Source organism: Schistocerca americana, chromosome 1, assembly GCF_021461395.2.
Source record: "Schistocerca americana isolate TAMUIC-IGC-003095 chromosome 1, iqSchAmer2.1, whole genome shotgun sequence".
Classification (NCBI taxonomy): domain Eukaryota; kingdom Metazoa; phylum Arthropoda; class Insecta; order Orthoptera; family Acrididae; genus Schistocerca; species Schistocerca americana.
Genome location: NC_060119.1, coordinates 1,118,604,623 through 1,118,622,986, shown reverse-complemented (window position 1 = coordinate 1,118,622,986; position 18,364 = coordinate 1,118,604,623). Strand labels below are relative to the sequence as shown.

Sequence of the window (18,364 nt, the reverse complement as noted above, 5' to 3'; positions counted from 1 at the left end):
CAGCAAATTAGGGACACTGTTGCTCCTGGGGTATCGGCGAGGACCATTCGCAACCGTCTCCATGAAGCTGGGCTACGGTCCCGCACACCGTTAGGCCGTCTTCTGCTCACGCCCCAACATCGTGCAGCCCGCCTCCAGTGGTGTCGCGACAGGCGTGAATGGAAGGACGAATGGAGACGTGTCGTCTTCAGCGATGAGAGTCGCTTCTGCCTTGGTGCCAATGATGGTCGTATGCGTGTTTGGCGCCGTGCAGGTGAGCGCCACAATCAGGACTGCATACGACCGAGGCACACAGGGCCAACACCCGGCATCATGGTGTGGGGAGCGATCTCCTACACTGGCCGTACACCACTGGTGATCGTCGAGGGGACACTGAATAGTGCACGGTACATCCAAACCGTCATCGAACCCATCGTTCTACCATTCCTAGACTGGCAAGGGAACTTGCTGTTCCAACAGGACAATGCACGTCCGCATGTATCCCGTGCCACCCAACGTGCTCTAGAAGGTGTAAGTCAACTACCCTGGCCAGCAAGATATCCGGATCTGTCCCCCATTGAGCATGTTTGGGACTGGATGAAGCGTCGTCTCACGCGGTCTGCACGTCCAGCACGAACGCTGGTCCAACTGAGGCGCCAGGTGGAAATGGCATGGCAAGCCGTTCCACAGGACTACATCCAGCATCTCTACGATCGTCTCCATGGGAGAATAGCAGCCTGCATTGCTGCGAAAGGTGGATATACACTGTACTAGTGCCGACATTGTGCATGCTCTGTTGCCTGTGTCTATGTGCCTGTGGTTCTGTCAGTGGGATCATGTGATGTATCTGACCCCAGGAATGTGTCAATAAAGTTTCCCCTTCCTGGGGCAATGAATTCACGGTGTTCTTATTTCAATTTCCAGGAGTGTATTTCACTACGTAAATACAGCTTCGTTATACTATGTCTCTCAGGAACAACTAGTGAAGTTACACAGTGCGTTTCAGTAAGAAACATAATAAATGGCGTAACATGAAAAGCCTCCAAAATGCCATTCAAGTAATCATACAGGATTAAGCTGCCATTCAATAGCACTATGTATTAAGTTAGAATCTTGTTGTACTGTGATGCCACATCCAATCGTCAGAAGCGCACAAGTCGTAGTAAAAGTTCACTTAAGACTCCACAATTTTCAGTAAGAATAGAGCTTAGTGCACGTTCTTCAGGATGATTCCGTGATAGTGTTGCAAACTTTCAGTGTTAATGGAGACGGGTAAATACATCAATTTGAGATAAGAGACCCTGGTCCAGAAACAATGAAGTCTAAAGCTATAGGCAAAAACCGTTCAGATATTTCCGACTGTAATCAGTCTCCATAGCAGAGAGGTCAGGGAACCTGACCGCCATGCGAGGGTACGCGGGTTCGATACCCAGTATTGCCAGGATTTTTCTTGGTGGAAGGAATCGTACGAGGTGCACCCTGCACTGCATCCGATATCGTCATTGGCAGAGGATGGTACAGTGGTCGAACCTCTGACTTGTACCAGATACGTTGTTTCTAAAATCGTGGGTTAGGCAACATTCAGAGGTGATAGTATGGACCAAGTCTAATAGCATGCATACCTTAAGAGCTTTGGGCATCTTCTCTGTAGAAGAGGTGTGTTTCATAGTATCGAAGATAAATAAGTGCTCATAGCTACTAAGGTGCGCATTTTATAGTCCATGTTTGCAGCGTCAGTCTTCTTACTTGTTTGATGCGGCCTGCCACGGAGACTGGTTTGATGCGCCTGCCACCTCAGTTATTTGCTGGATGTATTCCAATCTCTGTCTTCCCTTACAGTTTTTATCCTCTACAGCTTCCGCTAGTACCATAGAGGTTTTTCCCTGATGTCTGAACAAATGCCCTATCATCCTGTCCCTTCTCCTCGACAGTGCCTTCCGCATATTTCTTTCCTCGCTGATTCTGCGGAGAATCTCCTCATTTCTTACCTTATCAGTCCACCTGATTTTCAACATTCTAATGTAGCATCACGTCTCAAACGCTTTGATTCTCTTTTGTTCTGGTTTTCCTACAGTCGTTGATTCACTACCGGATAACACTGGATTCCAAAACTACATTTTGTGACAGCTCACCCTCAAATTAAGGCCTTTGTTTGATACCAGTAGACTTGTCTTGACCAGGAGTGCCCTCTTTGCATATACTAGTCTCCTTTTTATGTCCTTTCTTCGTCCGTCATTGCTTATTTTGCTTTTAAGGTAGCCGAACTCAACTTCGTCTACTCGCGTGCACCAATTTTGATGTTAAATTTCTCGCTTTTCTCATTTCTGCTACTTGTCATTACTTTTGTCTTTTCCCGGTTTACTCCGAGTCCAGCACTCACTAGACTGTTGATCTCCTTCCACAGCTCCTCTAAATGTTCTTCCCTTTCACTGAGGATAGCCATGTCATCATCATGGAATCTTACGAGTGATATCCTTTCACCCGGAATTTTCATTCTGTTACTGAACCTTTCTTTTATTTCCATCATTTCTTGGTCGATGCATGGATTGAAAAGTAGTAGTGAAAGACTGCAACCTTGTCTCACCCACTTTATATTCAAAGCTTGGTCTTCCAACCACATTGTTCGCTCCTGGTTCTTGTACATATTGAACCTCGCCAGTCTTTCCTTGTAGCTTACTCCTTTTCTTCACAGAATTTCGCCGGCTGCTGTGGCCGAGCGGTTCTAGGCGCTTCAGTCTGGAACCGCGCTGCGGCTACGGTCGCAGGTTCGAATCCTGCCTCGGGCATGGACGTGTGTGATGTCGTTAGGTTTAAGTAGTTCTAAGTTCTAGGGGACTGATGACCTCAGGTGTTAAGTCCCATAGTGCTTAGAGACATTTGAACCATTTTTTCACAGAATTTCTAACATCTTGCACCGCTTCACTTTGTCGAAAGCTTTTTCTAGATCTACGAATTCTATAAGCGTATCTTTATTTTCCTTCAGTTTGCTTCCATTACCAAGCCAAAGTGATAAATGCCTCTCTAGTTTCTTTTGCTACCATTCTCGTATCACACTCAACGTAACTCTACTGCATTTGATAAGGGTGGTTACTGTCTGTATTTTTAACTGAATATTGTAGGACCACTTCCCGTTTATTTGAAACGACCTTCCTTGAATAAACATTATTCAACATAATTCTCTGTCGTCTACCTTAAGCCAAAAAATCATCATCAATTTTCTTTTCCATTCTTTTGTGAATTATTCTCGTCAACAGGTTGGATGTATGAGATGATAAGCTGATTGTGCGGCAATTCTCGCAGATTCCTGCTCTTACCTTCGGAATTGTGTGGACGATATTTTTCCGAAGGTCTGATGGTACCTCGGCAGTCTCATAGATTCTACACGCCAACTTGAACGGTCGTTTGGCTACTATTTCCCCCAATGATGGATTATTATCTACCCATTCTGCTTTATCTGACCCCAAGTCTTCCAGAGCTCTTTCAAGTTCTGAGTCTAATACTGGATCGTCTACGTTTCTTTATCGACTCCAGTTTGTTGTTCTATCAATTCATCAGACAAGTCCTTCCTCTCGTGGAGGCTTTCAGTGTACTTCCTACACCCGTCCGCTGTTTCCTCTGCGTTTTACAGTGGAATTTTCGTTGCACTAATGCAATCACCCTTTCTTTTAAATTAACCGAGGATTGTTTTGATTTTATCATTTGCTGGGTCAGTTCTTACGACGATAATTAATTTTTAGATTTCTTCACATTTTTCCTGCATCTACTTCGTCTTGGCTGCCTTGCAACTTGCTATTTACACTCACGCTGATAAATTAAGGATAATGCTGATACATGGTGAAACAACGCTCTGGTTGGCGGTTTGCGGGTTTAAATCACCTCGGGATATGACCATGCCGTGCATTTGACCTGCGGTCCTCGCATAGTGGCGCTGACAGCAGTCCACATACGCAGAGGTGTGTTGGTGCATGTCAAAGTACGGTGCAGCGAGTAAGTGTGCAGACGTTTTCAGACGTGCTAATGGTGACTGTGTGTTGAAAATGGCTCAAAGAACACATATTGATGACGTTATGAGGGGTAGAATACTGGGGCGACTGGAGGCTGGCCAAACACAGCAGAACGTAGCACGGGCCCTGCGTGTGCCACAAAGTGTGATCTCAAGATTATGGCAACGATTCCAGCAGACAGGAAACGTGTCCAGGCGCTACAGTACGGGACGTCTACAGTGTACAACACCACAAGAAGACCGATAGCTCACCATCAGTGCACGCAGACGGCCACGGAGTACTGCAAGTTGCCTTGCTCGGGATCTTACCGCAGCCACTGGAACAGATGTCTCCAGACACACAGTCTACAGACGACTGAACTGACATGGTTTATTCGCCCGGAGACCTGCAAGGTGCATTCCATTGATCCCTGGTCACAGGAGAGCCCGTAAAGCCTGGTGTCAAGAACACAGCACATTGTCGTTGGAACAGTGGTCCCAGGTTATGTTCACGGACGAGTCCAGGTATAGTCTGAACAGTGATTCTCGCCGGTTTTCATCTGACGTGAACCAGGAACCAGATACCAACTCCTTAATGCCCTCGAAAGGGACCTGTATGGAGGTCGTGGTTTGATGGTGTGGGGTGGGATTATGACCGGTGCACTTACACCCCTGCATGTCTTTGACGGAGGAACTGTAACAGGTTAGGTGTATCGGAACTTTTGGACCAGCATGTCCACCTTTTCAGGGGTGCAGCGGGTCCCACCTTCCTCCTGATGGATGATAACGCACGGCCCCACCGAGCTACCATAGTGGAGGAGTAACTTGAAACGGAAGATATCAGGCGAATGGAGTGGTGTGCCTGTTCTCCAGACCTAAACCCCATCCAGCACGTCTGGGATGCTCTCGGTCGACGTATCGCTGCACGTCTTCAAACCCCTACGACACTTCAGGAGCTCCGACAGGCACTGGTGCAAGAATGGGGGTCTATACCCCAGTAGCTGCTCGACCACCTGATCCAGAGTATGCCAACCCGTTGTGCGGCCTGTGTATTGTGCATGGTGATCATATCCCATATTGATGTCGGGGTACATGCGCAGGAAACAGCGACGTTTTGTAGCACATGTGTTTCCGGACGGTTTTCTCAACTTATCACAAATACCGTGGACTTACAGATCTGTGTCGTGTGTGATCCCTATGTTCCTATGCTATTAGCGCCAGTTTTGTGGAGTGCCACGTTGTGTGGCACCACATTCTGCAGTTATCCTTAATTTCTGAGCAAGAGTGTAGAATTCAGCTAACAATGCAGCTATTCTCAGTGCTATAAATACGAGCACAAAAAAAAAACACAGAAGTTGATTAAGCACCCTAACCACGAACCATGTCAGATTTGTATGAAGTGCCAACTGCACAATTACATATCGTTGTAGGTAGTCACGTAAACTCAACATAGTTGTAAAGCCGCTATTACAATATAACTTCAGCACGTACAACCATCAGTCAAACTGAGGCAGCTGTTTACAAGTCCAGACAGCTAACCTCGGTTTACGGCATGCTGGACGGCCAACGCCCTCTATGCCCGTGATCCATATATGAAAAAATAGGTTAAGATTATACTTATGCGTAAGAATAAAATGAATTCAAAAAACAATTACAGTAAAATATAATTTTGTCAGGAGGTATAAATTAAAGTAAGTGTTGCGGTAAATATTGCAATACATTGTGACCATTACAGCGAAGGACAATGAAATGCATTAAAACTTTATTCCTTAATATATTAAAAAGGAGTAACAAACTGGCGTAGAAACTGTAATTTTCCATTTTTAGTTCATTTTATGGTCTAAAAATGTGAAATATATTAACCAATAGAAAGCAAGTAGACACCACATAACGAAACTTTTCAGTCGGTGTCATGGCTGAAAAGCGAAAGTGGAATAAAAAAAAATTGTAACAATATGCTTGTTAGCAATTTTTTTTAAAAAAAAGAAACGTACGTAGCATTCACTGATGATAGAAACTACTTTACAACGTGTACAAGCTCTAAATACTGGAAAGACAACTTAGAGTTTTAGTTCTACTGTTTGTACTCATATGGTACACTGTCAAATGTTACTACATAGTAATTGAATAGTTGAATTCGGACCTCTTAAGTCGCTACCATGCCTTCTGTCGAGAAGGTGGCTTTGAAAAAGCTCCCAAAAAATGGGTGCTTCTCACTGCTACTTGCTGATTGAGAAAGATAGCGTGAGAAAATCTGTGATGGAAAAAAAAAAAATCTCCATTTCCTCAAGCAAATCTAAAAATCTGCCCTTCTCGCCTCTCTGAAGCAATTTCAATTGCAAGGTCACATCCAGAACACTGTTACAGCTGTCCATCAGGTGGACGGCAAAATTACATTTACCCGTCAGGTCCCTTCTTTCCAGCGTCATATGATCCCGGAATCTGGACGCGAACCGTCTCTCAGTTTGGCCCACATTACAAGTGTCACAATCTGAAGTCTCCACTCTCTCTACACCCGACTTGTGAAAAATGTTAGTTTTTCGTAAATTACTTAATAGTAATCGACCAAGATTATTCACTGTCGTAAAAGATGCTGTAACTTTATATTTCTTAAAAGCTGACGGCACTCTCATATTAAGAGTACGATAGTACGGTAACATAACAAATTTATTATCTTTGGCATTTGCTGTGTTATTTGCAACAGATGTTGTATTTGGTCCCACTTGAACTGAAATTTTATTGTAAATATTTGTTACATAATAATTAGCTTTTTTAGTGTAACTGATGACATCTAATTCTGTTTTGTTTTCAGACTGCAATAGTGGAAGTTTGAAAAAGCGATTTACTGCAAAATTTAAAAATTCCTTCGTATTTTGGTTAGGGTGGTCAGAATAAAAATCTAACACACCATCTGTACAGGCGAGTTTCCGGAAGATCCCAATGACGTGTTTCCCATTTTCATTCTTAATTTTAAAGTATAGGAAATTTTTAGAATCATTATTCGCTATTTCACATGTGAACTTTCTTTTCTTGTGTAAATTATTAAGCTTCTTAACAATTGTGTTCATTCATCATCATTTTATGAAGTAAAGTTTTTTAATACACTTTAATGTACTTCACTATAATGGACTCAATGTATTGCCACATTTGCCGCCACTCGTATTTTAATTTACATGCCTCCTGGAAAAAAATGTATTTTGCTATAATTATTATGTGAATTCATTTTATTATTATGTGCAAATTTTACCTTAACCCATTTTTTTCATATACGGGTAATGGAAATAGACGGCGTTGGCCATCCAACATCACATAAACCGAGGCTAGCTGTATGGATGTGTAAACAGCAGTCTCAGTTTGACTGACGCTTGTACATGCCAAAGTTATATTCTACTTTGTGTCCTATAACTATGCTGAGTCTACATGACTACCTATCACGGCATGCAATTTTTGTGTTGGCATTGTGTACAACTGTGACATGTTTCTCGGTTTGTGTACTTTATCAGTGTCTGAATCCTGTGCTATTTTTGTATTTATAGCACTGTCGACAGCTGCTCTCAGCTGAAATCCAGATCTGCAATGAAATATAGATATTATGACCCATGCTGCTCTTATTTCTGTCCTGAACTGAAGTATTTCTTATGTTACCCAAGCTTCTTTGCAGTTACCTCCCACGTACCCATGTCTGACTGTCAATCATCTGCGACTGCCCTTTTTAGAGATGTCCACTCCCCTTCAACTGAACTGCCTACTGTGATATTCCTTATCGCAGTATCCATATCCTTGGCGAACTTCAAACGAATGTCATTATTTCTCAGTACTTCACTATTCCAATTCCTTCCACACTGATTCTTCTGGACGATTCTCTTGAACTTCAGTCTACTCTTTATCATTACTAAATTGTGCTTTACGTCTATATATGCTTCTTGGATACGCCTCACAATCCATTATCTGATTTCGGAATCTCGGTGTCATTGGTTTAACCCAGCTGGAATTTTCTCCCATCTCCAAGTATAGCTCCACCACCACCACCACCACCACCACCACCTCCTCCTCCTCCTCCTCCTCCTCCTCCTCCGATTCTTGCATAGAGTATTCGCTGATACCGTCTTAAACTTATTCAAGATCTCAATTAGTCTCTCACCTCTCTCATTCCTACTGCCTTGCCCATAGTCTCAAATGGTTCAAATGGCTCTGAGCACTATGGGACTTAACTGCTACGGTCATCAGTCCCCTAGAACTTAGAACTACTTAAACCTAACTAACCTAAGGACAGCACACAACACCCAGCCATCACGAGGCAGAGAAAATCCCTGACCCCGCCGGGAATCGAACCCGGGAACCCGGGCGTGGGAAGCGAGAACGCTACCGCACGACCACGAGATGCGGGCCACATAGTCTCCAGCAACAGTTTCTTCTATTCCCTCCTCTACAAACGCGTACTAATTCCCCATGATTATTAGATTTTTAATCTCACTTTACTTACTGAATAACCGTTCAAAACCCTCATATACTTTCTCTGTCCCTTCACCTTCTGCTTGTGACGTCGCTCTGTTTATCTGAATTATCGTTGTCGGCGTTTGTTTACTGTCTAATTTGATGGGAGAAACCATATCACTGAACTGTTCGCAGTAGCTCACTCTCTGCCGTACTTTCCCATTCATAACGAATTCTACTCCCGTTATACCATTTTCTGCTACTGTTGATATTACCTACAGTCGTCTGACCAGAAATTCTTATCCTCTCTCCGTTTCACTTCAATGTCACTCTGCTATATTTAGATTAAGCCTTAGCATTTCTCTTTTCAGGTTTTCTAGTTTTCCTACTAAGTTTAAACTTCTGAAATTCCATGCTCTGACTTCGTTGGTTATTCAATCTTTTTCTCATGGGCACCTCTCTCTTGGCAGTCCCCTCCCATAGATTAGAATGGGGGACTTATCCGAAAACTTTTTCCAATGGAGAGACCATCACTACACTTTTCAATTATAGGCCACAAGTCCTGTGGATACGCACTGTCTGTCTTTAAAGCAGTGGTTTCCATTGCCTTCTGCATCCTCATGAAGTTGATAAAAGCTGATCCTTCCGCCTTTTTTGGGGGCAGATTTCCCACCACAAGGGCAATAGAGTAGCCTGGAACCTCTGCCCGCTCCTCCGCCCTCTTTGGAAAGGCCGTTGGCAGAGCGAGGGTGACTTCTTATCCGCTATTGCTGATGATTTTATTGAAAATTTAAACAGTGTCTGGTTTCGAACCCGAGATCCATGACGTTTTGATTACTAACTAATTAAGATGCTACCTCTAGACCACCCTGAAAGTTTGTTATACCTCCATGGAATCACCCCATATAGTTCAGTGCCAACAATTCAGTTGAAAGTAGTTGGCAGAATAGGATAATTCTTCCTGGTACATCTTTCAGATTCCTACCGACGCATAATCAGAATCTCTTTCATCCTATGGGAAGGCTATGTCCACAACAATACATACGTTTCACAATTCCTATTACAGGCTTCTAGAGGTTGTTGAGGGGACTTTGTAGATAACGTTTTAATTAGGAACTCAAGTTGGGAAATGTACCGTTTGGATGTAAAAGAAGTTTGAAGACCGAATCACTTAAATCAGTCACTTTACGGAACACACACGATGGAGACAATGAGCTCTGTCCGCTGTGCTTTACTGGAGCCAATGGCATGTGCAATGATGCGAGCAGTCTTCGTCGGGTTCCCTTCTACATGACGAAGTGTGTCTTCTCCACAGTCCATAGCGTGGCGAGTCCCTGTAACACCACAGTCAAACCTACTAGTAGCGGAAGTACCAGATTCTCGCAGCCGTTTTGTAGTCGGATAAAAATGGTATGTGATGTCATGGTTACAACAGGGACTGACGACGGTGCCCTCTCCTCAGCCTGTGTCCGTACATTGAACGGGGACATTCGGAAGTGATCCTATCTTTAAACTTATTCTACAGGGTGTTTCCAAAATGAATTTAAAAAAGCACAGGGCTGGTAGAGTTGCTCGTAACAAGCAACTTTACATACAGTTCATGTCGGTAGCTCTTTGCGTTCAGCGCTAGGCATCATTTAACAGCGTCGCGCGCCGCCGAGGACGTAGGCATACATTCCCCGCCACCCTAGCCGAAATGGTAGCAGGTATTCCGGGTGGGACAACACCACGGCATTTGCTGGGACGTGAACGCGATGCGTTTGGCAGTGCAAATGCCTCCTCGATACGATGTCGCACATAGGACGGCATCTGTAAACGCTACAGAGCCTGTCTTGTCCTGTGTCAGTGTGCCAAGAAACGGGGACACTCTTGTGTTTAGTTCCTTGCAGAGTGGACGGTAAGTGGAGCGCTTTTCTTGGAAGAAGAGGGCAGACATGCACTATGCTTACGGGGCGGTGGATGGAAATGATCTCACTGCTCAACAGTTGTACGTTTAGCGGTTTCCGAATCGTTGAGTACCAGATTCTCGCCATCCACGAGTCCCTAAGAGAGACAGGCGCACTTGAGGCGAGTTCTGCGCTGACAACGTATCGTCATGGCGCACGATGTGGTTATCAACGCACAGTGCGTGCACCAGAGTTCGACGAGGAGGCGTTAACACTATTTCAATACACGCCCTCAACAAGCTCGTGTAGCATTGCTCGAGAAATGGCAGTTAGTCATTCCAAGGTCTGATGGGTGTTTAATGTTCAAGCCTTTAACCCAGAATATTTTCCTCGTTTCGCTGACTTCTGCCAGTTGTTTTTGCAGAAGTGAGCCCTTCAACCTGAATTTCGATACTTTGTACTTTTTATAGATGAGACATCCTCTACAAGGAAGATGTGTTCAACAGACACAGTCAACACGTGAAGGCACAGGATAATCCTCACACCGCCTTTACTTGTGATCACCAAGAGTGCTTTGCTGTCGGTGTCTCGACCGTTTTGGTAGGCGATAATCTGATTGGTCCATACATGCTCCTCTGGCCACTGTATCAGATATTTAATCTTCTAAACATGGGTTTAGAAAACATCGTTCCTGTGAAACACAACTAGCTCTTTATTCACATGACGTGTTGAGTGCTATTGACAAGGGATTTCAGATCGATTTCGTATTTCTGGATTACCGGAAGGCTTTTAACACTGTACCACAAAACGGCTCGTAGTGAAATTGCGTGTTTATGGAATATCGTCTCTGTTATGTGACTGGATTTGTGATTTCCTGTCAGAGTGGTCACAGTTCGCAGTAATTGACGGAAAGTCATCGAGTAAAACAGAAGTGATTTCTGGCGTTCCCCAAGGTGGTGTTATAGGCCCTTTGCTGTTCCTTATCCATATAAAAGATTTGGGAGACAATCTGAGCAGCCGTCTTCGGTTGTTTGCAGAGGACGCTGTCGTTTATCGACTAATAAAGTTATCAGAAGATCAAAACAAACTGCAAAACGATTTATAAAAAAATATCTGAATGGTGCGAAAAGTGGCAATTGATCCTGAATAACTAAAAGTGTGAGGCCATCCATATGAGTGCTAAAAGGAACTCGTTAAACTTCGGTTACACGATAAATCAGTCTAATCTAAAAGCCGTAAATTCAACTAAATACCTATGTATTACAATTACGAACAACTTAAATTAGAAGGAACACATGGATAATGTTGTGGGGAAGACTAACCAAAGACTGCGTTTTATTGGCAGCACACTTAGAAAATATAACAGACCTACTAAGGAAACTGCCTACACTACGCTCGTCCGTCCTCTTTCAAAATACTTCTGGGTGTGGGATCCTTACCAGACAGGACTGACGGAGTACACCGAAAAAGTTCAAAGAAAAGCTGCAAGTTTTGTATTATCGCGAAATATGGGAGAGAGTGTCACAGAAATGATACAGGATTTGGGCTGGAGAAAGGCGTTTTTCGTTGCTACGGGATCTTCTCACAAAATTCCAATCACCAACTTTCTCCTCCGAATGCGAAAATATTTTGTTGACACCGACCTACATAGGGAGGAACGATCACCACGATAAAATAAGGGATATCAGAGCTCTTATAAAAAGATACAGGCGTTCATTCTTTCCGCGCGCTATACGAGATTGGAATAATAGAGAATTGTGAAGGTGGTTCGATGAAACCTCTGCCAGGCACTTGAATGTGATTTTCAGAGTATCCATGTAGATGTAGATGTAGAAGGGAAACATTTCCAGAGTTATTGGAATATGTCCCACTGAACATGCGACAAAGCATGTGGTACCAACAACAAGGTGCATCTGCGCACTTCGCTCATGCGGTGCGAAATCATTCGGAAGAGACATTAGGTGAGAATTTGATAGGGCCCGTTGGGCCGGTGGCATGGCCTGCACGTTTCCCCTCGATTTTTTTCGTCTGGGGACACGTGAAATTCCTTGGTTACAACACCCTATCGAGACGGATGAAGGGAAGTTTGAAAGGGTGCGACAATCACTCAGGCGTCGTTGCATGGCGTTCATTCGAGCAGGAGGACGTAATTCTGACCAGTTTTTGTAACTGACCAGTTTTTGTTTTCAAATAAAGGTCATGAAACGTCAACCTAACCTTTCTTTTACCTTCGTATCACAAAGAAGTTGAAATCGTTGCCCCGCAGGGCAGCCACCATGTCCACTCGGATGGCGGGCTGTATGCCTACCTTCCCGGCGACGCGCAACGCTGTTAAATGACGCCGAATGCTAAAGGTTGCGAACATGGGACGCTATATGCAAGTTGCTTGTTACGAGCCACTCTACTAGCTCTCTCATTTTTTACATTCATTCTAGAAACATATTTTATAACCAAGCAGAACATTTCCGCACGTGGGTTCCTTTTTAAATCTGTATCTACTAAGTGCCCTCGGTAATAGAAATCAGGAAACATTCTGTATATCAACAAATTCTGCATCGGAAGATGCTAGAAACAAAAATGCATTGATGAATATTGCGCAGATGCATAAGACAGATAAGCACACCAGACAAAAAGTTTGTCACCCCAGGAAACATGACACTAACACCGTCTTTAACCTAGATAATTGCATCTTTATTCTGTGACGAAATAGTCCAAAAGTTTCTTCAGGTGTGCGATGCAAAGCTGAAGCCACGTTTCATCCACTGTTCCAACCAGTCACCGCCATTTTCTACATGATTAAGACAGAGCGATTTAGAGAGCCACTCAAGGTGCGATGTGTGCCCGAGTGTTCGACGAACCAGTAACGTGAGCGTACAGACATGTGAACAAGCTGTTGTCATTTTGCAAGACGGAAGTGTCCGCAGTATAATCACGATAAAGTTGTAAAAGGATGCGCGTAGTATTTGAAGGCGTTGCAGGTTGCGTAATACCCATATGTAGGGGCAGCTGAAATCACCCAATAGGTGCTACCAGGCATGGTAAAACATTGTACATGAACGACACTGAAGCACAGAGGTGACCGATTTACCTCTCACAGAGAATTGCAACTTTAATCCTTTACATGCCCACTGGTGTTGTGTATGCGTAATGTCTTCGGAGTGCTTTACTTTTTTTGCCAGGCACTGCATATGTATTCTCTGCTTCTACCACGAAGTCGAGAGTTGCGTTTAGACGCTGCGGGCCGAAGACCTGTGTTCAAAGCTCAGTTTCGTGTAGTAAAGTAGTGGTATGAACGCAGTAAGTTTTGCTTTGTGGCGGGTCATTTTCATCCGCTATGAACAAATGTGAGTCAGGGTAGAGGAGACTGAAAAGGGTGAAAGTGGTGTTGGCCGCCGCCTGGCCTATTGCCAGGGGTGGAGAGCTTTTTGTAGTGCGTTTACGACCGCTATGTAGCGAGCACAGAGAGTGTCAGTTGTCTGCGCAGAATGAGCCCTTCCTTAGTCAATAACTTTTGCTTTGACCATGTACATGTTATAAAACTGAAACTGGCTCAATACCGTAACTAAGACGAAATCTGATAGACGAAAAATTGTCACTTTATGGAAAAGGGAGCTGTTATGACAACTACTAATTGATGCATGATTTGGTAGTGATTCAAATACCCCAAGCGTATGCAAAGATTACACTTGGTCATGGGCAATGTTGAAATGGTATCCTGGCTCATGTTCACGGTAACGCTAATCTATGGACCCACGACATGTTGCTTAAGTTACTCCCAAAACATCACAGGAGCATCTCTTATCTGAACTGCACCCTCCACAAACTGTGGCTTTAATTCCTCACTGGGACGCCACTATACTCGACGCCTCGCATCATTGAAAAGGACGCAAAATGCCGATTTGTTGAACTACTGGCCGCGCTGAGCGTTCATTCTTTGTCTTTGTCTCATTTATCGTTAAGCCGAAATTTATGCCAAGCAAACTTTCGCTAACATGTAGTTATCCTGAAAGGTAGCGAAACGAGTTTTTGAAAGTTACAAAATCCTTACTGAAACACACTGTGGACATAGTATCTCGAATCGCCGAACTGCTGCAAACACAAATGAGTCTGAGAAAAAAACTTAAGAGGAAGCATGATCCAAACAAAAACCAGCCAACAGCCAACCGATGGAAAATTGTCCTATCATCCAATAAACTTTGCTATCTGTCGACACACATTGTTCGTTAGGTTATGCTACTATCCTCATTATTAGTTCTAACGCTTACTATTAGCGTATTGTCTCAAATCTCGCCGTCTTCAGTATTGGAGCATATGTCCAACAACTGCTTTATCCGCCTCCACGTCAATTTTAAAGAACGAAATCTAGAAATGCCAATATTTTTTCTCATGCAGATCTGTTACTATCTTGTCTACTTCAGATGTGTGACCTGTGTAGCTATGTGTAAAAACTAGTATAGTGAGAATTTTCTACACTATTTCTGGTAATTTACTATTCCGATACAAGCGTGAACCATATAAAACTGGAACTGTAAAAGAAGCGTACGTTTCAAATTATCTCACAATGTAAACAGAACATACCTTGAAACTTTCGAAGTCACTGAGTCTATAATGTAGTAAACTTTTATGTAATTAAAACTGCGCAAATATCATATTACTGAACAAGCAGCGCTATTGAGTGCAGCAAATGCACAGGCCTGCTTTTCGGATACTTACGTCTGAATCTGCTCCTTTGTCGGCTCCGGGGCAGGTAAACGAGACATATTCGTGACATCGCTTGTGGACCACGAAGCTGCATACTGCAACAAACAATACAACATGAATAACCACACGACACAGACCACATGCGTTTGAACACATACGAGCGCTGCTACCGCACGGTTTGCCATCGTGGACACCAGTTTATAAAATAATACCCGTCTTCTCTCATTCCAAAGCAACTATAATGCACACGTTACAGAATTGTGCGAAAGGAAGAAGGAAACGTCAAACTCCCGAGGAAAGAATTGGCGCAAACTTGATACGGCTGAAATAAAATACAAAATAATCACAACAATATGTCTGACGTTCAAAAAACACACACACATACACACTCAACAGGTGAACTGTATGACGTGCAGAACAAACATATAATGGTGCCAGAATATCCTGGGTGTTCCTGTGCAACAAGGTCTATTCTCTGTGAGTCACTGGGAAGTGTGTGGCGAAAGGTACAGTTTACGGTACTATATATGAAGGTTTCTTCCTGTTCTGCAGACGGATGTAGCGCGAGAAAATGATTGAAAGCCTTTGTGAGAATAGTTACCTTCCTAATTTATCTGTACGATCCCTATGGGACACATACTTGGTGGACTAAGGAATGTTGGTAGTTACTGCGCTTGAAATTTTCTAAGCGGAGATGTACACCTTCTCACATAAAATGTCGACCAGTTTTAATATTCAAGTATTTCTGTTACGCTCTCTCGCCATCCAAATAAACCTGTGACCAAACTAAATTAAATACACTCAAATGCAATGAAACGAGTTGCCTGATAGGGGATGAAACCAAAGAACATACAGTGCTATGAAATTTTATCAGTGCAAACTTCGGATATGTTGAACCTACAATGTAATGAATATGTTATAATTACTGAAAATTAGTGCCACTCTCAACCGTTAGGCTATCTGAGCACGCCTTCAGGTCTGATTCGAACTTCAATTCTCACAGATTTCCGAATAATAACGCCAGATTTCTCCCGCCGCTTAGGTGGGAATACAATCATGAAATTTTACTAAATGCACTGAAATAAAGTTCTTGTAATATGAGTAAATTACGTATGTTTCATGTGGCTGACAGAGTAAGTCACATCAGAGGAACAGCGTTCGAACGTCAGCGATGAGCCTGCCGAGTTCAACAATATCTTGCTGAATGTTCAGAAACGATGCGACTTCCGTTTGTGGTATGTGAGCCTCAACGTGGTACATGCGATCGCAGCGCTCTCCAGCGGCAGTTGTCGGCTGTATCTGAGGCTAGCAAATCACACTGTTTGCCAAACTGACAGGCGTAAAATACCTACGTTAGCTCTACTAAAACGAACATTTCCTCCCTTGTCCATATGCTGGTCATGTTTTTCTGTCTGTAGTACACATAAGTAAAAACCTCAACATCCATCAACAATGCTGTAAGGCGAAAAGGAAAGTATCAGCCAATAAGAACATCGGCGTATAAAAGTTCAATTATAAATAGCGCGATATAAATTTATAACAGTTCTCCACACAAGGTCACTGGTTTCACCATTCTCTCTTTTCAGTAAACCTCTAAGGTCATTCTTAATTTACAACACATGAAATACAAAAATTGATACAAGAAAGCGTAAAATATCGCACTGCAAGTAGCCCAAGTTGTCTTGTAGATAAAGCCAAACGAAGAAATTAACTCCTTATAAAGAGCGCACTTACATTTACATAACATCGAATATCATAGAATATACTTCTATTAAACTAAAAATAAAATATCTGCACCTATTACAAAACGCGAAGGTTAGTAAAAATTTTTTTTGCAGTGAGTAGCGAACCACCAATATATCACCTGGTAAGTAGCAATTCTGTGTCTACTCATTGCGCTACGCCAACCGTAGATTAATTACAACCATACTTTGTGTCCTACCATCTCCTAAAAGCTTTAATTGTAGATATGTTATTAACTTACATTTAATAATAACAAATTGTATTAAGAACAATGCGTTTTTGATGGATCCTCAACGTGCCGTTGCCTTGAAACGGCATACTTCGTAATACGGAAGTTACAATAATTCTTTAACCACCAATACGACGTTTCCCGTCATTTTATTACAACAAATAGTACAGTTAACAACAGATTTTAGAGATATTCGTAATTTGATGGTGCTTAGAAACGGCACATATTCATCTGGGCTTCAACTGAAAGTCAATAATTACGGTGTCTTGCGACTCTGTACTGAACAGAAATGGCGTCGGGTGACGCAGCTGGCGTTTTTCCATCTTCCGCTCAGAATATCCGACATACTCTATATTGCTCTGAATGTTCGAAAAGACTTCCCAACATACTGATTCCAAGCTATAATGACAGAAACTCGACACACTCAGCGCTCAACATTGGAATGCGCGCCGTGTGCCTGCGGTTTGAACATAGTTACAATTAAGAGCCTAGAGACGCGTCGACGGACAGACCAACTTTTATTGTCAGGCGGTTTGTTGGCTGTCGCGCCAACCGCTCGACAAAAGATCGTCTTTTGTCACCACGGGATTAAATGCTATTCTAATATACATGATACAGCGCGAGGCGGACGAAACTTTAATGACAGAGTTTCTGGAGAAATTTAAAGACGGCAGTTGTTTGTGGGATACGTCGGGAGTATAGCAATAGAGACATAACAAACGAAGCAACTGATTCATTTTTAACAAATCCGTAATGGTTTAATGTGGCACGTAGAGAGAGCAAAAGATATACTGTATATTTTATGAATAAAAGTCCGTTGCCTTCTGTTCTTCGGTAACCGAAACATAAACCGTAGGTAGACTTTATTCACAAAACATATTTGTTTCATAACTAGAAATATTTAAAAAATACAGTTTATATCTAATCCTTGAGATGTTAAGGGCGAAGTGTAGGACTGTCTCTTGTTCTTTTTTTATGCTCCTAACAGTTGCTAAATGCTTCATTTTCTATGTATCTATTGTTCTATTTATTAGATGATGTACGCATCAACATTTGTAACCTTTCTTCTTCTGGTTTGAAATGAGTTTCTTAAACTTACAGGGGACATCTTTTATGCTACATAAATAAAAAAGTTTACATGAATATCATTTGATTTATTTATTTTGCTTTACCACGATGTATTTACTCAGCAACTATAAATCGTGTTGCATGTTTCTGGAAGCATTGTAACTAATACTCGTGGGGATATAGCTGCACTGAATTTGAGGTCCTCAGTGGTTAGGAACCTACTATAGCTAACGGTGTCTCCTCGCAGCTTACAGCCTCTTTCATGGCTATTCTTTTTCGTTAAGAATGATTTGATGATGTTCAGCAGCTCCGAAAAGTATGAGTCATTCATTAGTACATAAT

At 42.7% G+C, this 18,364-nt stretch overlaps 1 protein-coding gene across 2 annotated transcripts in view; it reads right to left on the bottom strand.

The window, feature by feature from the left end:
- LOC124550957 (protein kinase C, brain isozyme) overlaps window positions 1-15,077 on the bottom strand; it is a 133,915-nt gene extending 118,838 nt beyond the window's left edge. For both annotated transcript variants that reach the window (XM_047125776.1, XM_047125785.1), the window contains exon 1: window positions 14,995-15,077. The gene's annotated coding sequence lies outside the window, so the exon portion shown is untranslated. The remainder of the gene's footprint in view (window positions 1-14,994) is intronic.
- Between the last annotated feature and the right edge of the window lie 3,287 nt (window positions 15,078-18,364).